Source organism: Cyanistes caeruleus, chromosome 1 (genome assembly GCF_971803275.1).
Source record: "Cyanistes caeruleus chromosome 1, bCyaCae1.hap1.1, whole genome shotgun sequence".
NCBI classification, from domain to species: domain Eukaryota; kingdom Metazoa; phylum Chordata; class Aves; order Passeriformes; family Paridae; genus Cyanistes; species Cyanistes caeruleus.
Genome location: NC_141701.1, coordinates 107,376,465 through 107,383,058, shown reverse-complemented (window position 1 = coordinate 107,383,058; position 6,594 = coordinate 107,376,465). Strand labels below are relative to the sequence as shown.

At 43.2% G+C, this 6,594-nt stretch overlaps 1 long non-coding RNA gene across 1 annotated transcript; it reads left to right on the top strand.

The window, feature by feature from the left end:
- The first annotated feature begins 2,184 nt into the window (after positions 1-2,184).
- Positions 2,185-6,297, top strand: LOC147655810 (uncharacterized). The gene is made up of 3 exons (XR_015275568.1): positions 2,185-4,966; positions 5,094-5,203; positions 5,854-6,297. It is a non-coding gene; the product is annotated as an uncharacterized LOC147655810 (long non-coding RNA).
- Positions 6,298-6,594: the final 297 nt, after the last annotated feature.

The window sequence follows — 6,594 nt, the reverse complement described above, 5'->3', positions numbered from 1 at the left end:
TTATATGACTGCAGAGAAATGAATGGATAGTTTTACATTCACATGAAGAGGAATAGAGAGATTCTGAGGGGCTCAAATCAGATGTGATACCACTTCATTAATTTAAGGAAATACGCGAGGTCTAGAGTTTTTATTTTCTTCTGCTGGAGAAAGTGGAAAGTTTATGTTAATTGTGTCTTATTAGATTTCACCTCTTCCTAAAGTTCAGTATTTTCCCACTAATTCTTGTCTCAGCTTTATATTACCTTACAGTTCCTCTTTTTTCCCCCAATATCTAAACATAGAAAAATCTTAGACTTCCTAAGAAGTTAGACTTCCTAAAATGGATGTGGGTTTATGTCCATTACAAACCTTAACATTACTCTGTCTTTTGTAATTCTGATGTAGGAACACAGAACCAGAAACTACCCACTGTCTGGCTGCTCTTATGTTGTCCTTAGTCTTCCCAGTGGTTTGCCAGAATTTCCAAACAAGAACATCACCATCTAATCCCTTTGTAAGCTCTATGAACATTTGCTGGCCAGGCTAACATCACCTCTGTGAGACAGCTAAGTTCAGTTCCCTTTAGATTTGGAGCTGATGTGCTGAGGGACAAGTCTGTATGACTTTCCTGATGGGGTAAGAGAATAAGTGCTCCTCCCCTGTAGGGTCCAGAGAGCTGCATGATGGACTGTCTATATATAAGAGTCACTTCCTAATAGATTTGGACATTTACTGTTGCATAAACAGTGTAGATAGCTGGACTGAGATGTTTAAAATTCTTGGCATGGGAAAGCATGCAGAAACAACTGCTTCAAGTAAAAAAATATTGACTGTCTATAAATATAATTTTATGGAGGATAAATAACCAACACAAAGTGAAGGCATTTTCCATTGACTTCATTAAGACTTGCACAGTTAATCAGCTTCCTTACAGTGGCAGCAGTTCTGGTGGCTGTTGGGGGTCAGCAACAGTGAAGGAGTCAAGCTCCATCATACATTTTGTCTGGACGTGCCAGGATGCTGTAGCAGAGTCTCAGGGGTTGGCAGAGTTGGTTACAGAGTTGTTTGATGTGTGCGGCAGCTTGACCCTAGCTGAATGCTAAATGCCCAAAGCCACTCCATCAGCTGGGCAGGGGAGAGATAATAGAGTGAAAGACAAAACAGGATTATAAGAAATAGACTCAAATCATAAAAACACCTTCCCCCATCCCTCTCTCCTTCCCAGGCTCAACTTCACTCCCCATTTTCTATACCTTCTTTCTCCCTGAGTAGTGCAGGGGGATGGGGTGTGGGGGTTGTAGTTCAGCTCATCACGTTGTCTCTTCTCCTCATTCTCATTATGCTCTTCCCCTGCTCCAGCATGAGGTCCCTGCCATGCAAGACAGTTTTTCACAAACTTCTCCAGCATGAGTCCCTGCCATCAGGTGCAGTTCTTCATGAAGTGCTTCCATCATGGGTCCCTTCCAGCCCCTCAGGAGCAGACTGTTCCACTGTGGATCCCTGCAGGGTTACAAGTCCTGCCAGCAAACCTTCTCCTGCATGGGCTCCTTTCACCACGGGTCCATAGATCCCACCAGGAATCTGCCCCAGCATGGGCTTCCCATGAGAGTCTCCTTCAGGCACATCCCCCTGCTCCAGTGTGAGTGCTTCCACAGGCTGCAGGTGGATCTCTGCTCCACCATGGACCTCCATGGGCTGCAGGGACATAGCTGCCTCACCATGAGCTGCACCAGGGGAATCTCTGCTCTGGTGCCTGGAGCACCTGCTGCCCCTCCTTCTGCACTGACCTTGGTGACTGCAGGGTTGGTTTTGTTGCATATTCTCACTGCTCTCTCTGATGCTGTTCTGCAGGTTGTTTTTCTTTTCTTATATATGTTCTCCCAGAGGTGACTTGAAGGACTCAGCCTTGGCCAGTGTGGGTCTGTGTTGGAAGTTGTAGCAGCTTCTCAGAGAAGCCATCCCTGTCCACCCTTGCCACACAAATCCAACACCTCTATCCCAAAACATCCTGACCCTCGGAGTACAGTTCAAATGGAGGTGCATCATCCTATGTGATGCTATCCCAGTGTCTAGGAGGTAAGAAGGCATCCTCTGAAGGTGAATGCAGTTAAATAGGCACTCTTCTAAAATCAGACTTTTCCCCTCTGCAAAAACTCAGGACCACAGGTGAAGTCACTCTAGTGACAAGAGTTGATCTGCTAAGCATAAAAGTAACTTAATCTGCTTTGCTATGACCTTAATTGCTTCACCTTTGTTATGAAGATGAAGAAATAAGAAAAATTTGAAGAGTAAGGGACTCTTCCTTTCACGAACCTTTTAAGCAAACTTTCCTTTGAAATAGTTATCAGCTTTCAATTCAGTGTACTTTTTTGAGAAGTTGAACACTCTTGTGATCCTGTCAATTCATCCATGTGTCTATTTTGGCTTTTGCAGATGATGAACAATTCCCAAAGTCTGTCTTTTTGTTGAAGACAAATAATTTCTTTTTAATTCCATCTTGATAATATTTTTTTCCCTAAAACATTTCTTGTCTTCCTCTCGTTTTGGTTATGCCTCTATATTGGCAGTGATGGGAAGGATCTTGATTTTTAGTCCTAATGTAGGTTAAATGTGAAAGTGTTTGTTAGCAAACCTACCCTCTCAGGCTGGAGCGGAGCAAGAGCAGCACGTATCGCTTTACATTCTTCCTCCCTGCTCTAGAGTCATTTCCCAGAAAAGGAGAAGAGTCAGCTAGGTCAGATTTGGGGGCCAGACTTACCAGATCAGCTCGACATGGTGTGCAAATCTATGGATTGAAGCTCCCATGGGTTGAAAAATAATTGTATCTGCAGTAAGTGTGCGCCCACACACAATGAAAGCTCCATCAAGAAGGTCTAATTTGGCTTTCACCTCTCATTAGCTTAATGCAAAGTGCCCTGGTCCAGCTGGAAACGGCGTAGAAAATCATACGTTTTAATCCTTGTTAACATTATTTGTTGTTTTTATGGTATTCTTTTTCTGCAGGTCTTGAAGGGTATTGTAGCAGCCATTTCATGTGGGCCACATGCATTTCACTGGTGAGCTGTGCTGACTGGCTGACCACAGTAATGTCAACACACACTTCTGAGGAAAGGCTGGGTTTAATCATCATGGACATGTGAATTTAACAAGGGAATCCAGGGAAGAAGAAAAAAATGGGATGAAATAAGAAAAAACATGTTAGTCAAAAACATTCCTATTCTTTGTTTATGGGAAATACACCTTTCCTTTGAGTATGGGAATCATATCCTTTGCTTGAAATTCCCTATAAATTACACATAGCAAGTTGCAATAAAACACTGAAAAGCTATAAAGTGAAGCACATGAATTCTGAACCATACTGGTTTTGAGGAGCAAAACTCACACTTCAGCTTCCTTTTATCCCCCCATCCAATGTGTGTAACAGCTAAATAAACACCTCAAAGACTGAGACAGTGTCATCCCTACCAATTGTTGGCAGTAAGAGATTCTGCTCCCTACATTTTTTCACCTGGAAAGAAATCATTAAAGTAACAATCATAAAGGCACACGGGCATAGACCTTTATGGTCAGCCCAGCGAAAATTCTGCTGAGAAAATATTCAATCATCTTATACTGAGAGAGAGAAACAGGTGTTCTTTGTCCTAATGAGAGAATGTTCACTTGACTAATTTTTAGGATGGTGCTTTCTACTGTGCTCTGACTCTCAACACCAGAACAAGCTTGGTCAATCCTGAATTGACGGGATGTGAATTCAGTGCAGATGTCCATGAGGCAGGTGGTAGAGGAGCCAGTGCAGGCTCAAAGAGAGTAATCAAGATGCAGTTCATCGTGCTTGAAACACAGCTGCTGTATGAGATAGTATTTGCTTTCACTGGGTAAAACAAAGCAGCTTTCAGCCAGCTGTGTAACACTTACCCAGCTGCCCAAAGAGCACCAGGTGAGTACCCCATGCTGGTGAGAATAAGGGCACTCATGGGGTGTTCCAGCTGAATTCCCAAGTATTTAATCACCTCTGTTAAGATCAGATCAAGCAGATGATTTATGGCCTTATACCGTAGTCATGGCTAAAGACCTTACATAACATGTCACATGAGTGACAGGGCTTGAGCCCTGTCACTGTGCCAGCTCTGAGAGTGAGCCTTGCTCCACAAAGTTTGGGAATGCATGAGCCAAAAGTAAGAGAAGCCCATACTGGAGAACAGAATGTGTTAGAGGGAGCAGAACCCAGGCTGCTGGTGTCTGTACACTCCAGACAGGGGTGAGTGCAGCTACACATCACTGGGGCTGAAGTACTGGGGAAATTGCTGTGTGCTGCTGGCTCCTTGCTTCTGCTGCAGTTGAGAACAGCAATGATGCACAGCATCTGCTTTCCTGGGCTAGAGGATCAGCTCAGTATGGCAGGGAAATGGTGAAAAGTATAGCATCTCCTGCAAGAGCACAGGAAAAAAATGCATTCTTCAACCCTAGCAAATTTTTGATGTATTTTTATCTGGACCTCATTGGAATCTAATGAATGTGCTACCTCTTGAGGTAGGCACGGAAATATGTAATAGCCTACTTATTTTTGAGTTAGTTTTATGCTTATGTTAGTTGCCATGCTTAATGAAACTGATTGATTCCCCTTGTACTGTAGCTGCATCACCCTAGCAGACTAATTAAGACAGAGTTAATATAAAGGAAATATTATCTTTCCTAATATTAAGGAAAGATGTGAGAGCTTTTTATGTTTTCTCGTCTCTGTTCAAGAGAACCAAAGACACTGTTTCCTCTGCTTCAATCCTAGCAGGAACATCCAGCTGTAGTAACAGAGCGCATCTGTCACAGCACTTGTGGGATGCAGCTCCTCTCTGCTGTGCATGCCAGCTGTGTGGAGAAGAAAGAGTTGAAGTCTCATGACTGTCTCAAATATGGAAGGAAGGAGATGGGATTTTTATTGCCTGCCAGGCATACAGCTCCACATGGTCTTTTACGTATTTGTGAAAATGTGAGCCATATGAGTACATTTCATTCCCTTGATAACTTCTTAAAGCAATTCTCCTGCCAAAGCAATTCTCCTACCAAAGTGGTTCCACTTCAGTGGTTTCTAAGTCTGCCCCTGCACCCCTGACCAGGTCTGGTGAGTCATTCCTTGGGGGAAGCAAGTGACTCAGAAGGAGCAAGGGAGAGCTACAAACATAAAGGCCAAGGTGCATTAGAGTCAGGACCCTTCTGATAAATGTAGGTATGTACTTTGATAATTATGTTATCAGCATGAGCAGTGTTGTACTGACACTGAATCTAGTCCACTCAACCCTCTGGACACAGGATTAAGTCCGTCTCTGCAGGATAAAATGGAATTTTCCACAGTAAAACAGGATTATTTGCATTGCTATCCATATAGGATCAAAAGAAGTTTCCTGTGTTGAAGTGTGTTTGGGAGCTACTCTATTACAGTATTTATCAAGGACACACATGATGCTAAATAAACAATACAACTCTGCATGATCTGTCATAATATATAAACTATTGATCATAAATTTTAAAAAATGTTTCCAGATATAATAATGATCCATGGAATATTTTGGATTCAACAAATCAAGTCTATAGACTGAAATTATGCAGCACATAATTTTGGTCAAAAGCTTAATTATTTCCAAGTTATTCATGGTGGCTAGATGAATTGTAGGAAACATAGTGCTTACAGCACTTGAATGCTGATTCTGATTAGTTTTTGAATACAAGTGATATTCAGCGACGCTTGAATGCAGGGCTTTGAGCCAAGGCTTGTTACCTGAAAATACACGCACAAAGCACCTCAATAGCTTATAGAAATTTTTCTCTTGCCAAAACATTTAAAGTGTTCTTGTTGATATCTCTGAATTGACTTGGCAGGTCTGCACAGGGAGCACAGAAACATTTGTTACTGCTTATTCAATGATTTTAAGCCACAAAACAAACAGCGCCGGAGCTGACTGGTTACTCTCCCGCCGATTAGTTACCGTGAGGCTTTTTCCTCGTCATAGCCCTGATGTGAAAATGATGAGACAATGAGACTTCTGCAAAGATTGCAACTTGTACGCGCAAGGTCTTATCCTGACATCTTTTGCCCATCGCCTGAGACGTCACAAGCGGGGCTGGATGGAGCGGCAGAGCGGGGAGGGATGCGAAAAGCTGTGCCCTGAGCGAGGGGAAGGTGGGGCAGAGGCTGCGAGCCAGCTCTGCCCCTGGCCAAACTTCTCATGCAATAAGGCTCACTCATTCACGTAAAGAAGACGAGCGGGATTTTATCCCCGAGCACGCTTCAATAAACAGATAGCTTGTAATTTTCCTGTGAAACTGGCTGTGAAGAATGTGGTGCTGTTACAGTAGAATGGGAGAGGAATTGCTGCCCCTCCCCGCTAGGTTTTCATTTTTCCGTGGTATAAAGTTACTGTTTCCTTCTTGATCACAGTTGAAAGGGAATTTACTCAGGAAGGGAAACAAGCAGAACTTCATGAGGGGCTGCCTTCCCCACTTCTGTTTTTGTGCTATGCCAAGTGCAGGGGAAGGGAAAAAAACATACCAGCAACCCAGAGTGCCTGTTTGGCTGGTTTGTATCCATCTGCTCCCAAAAGGTGGTCACGGGTGGTTCAG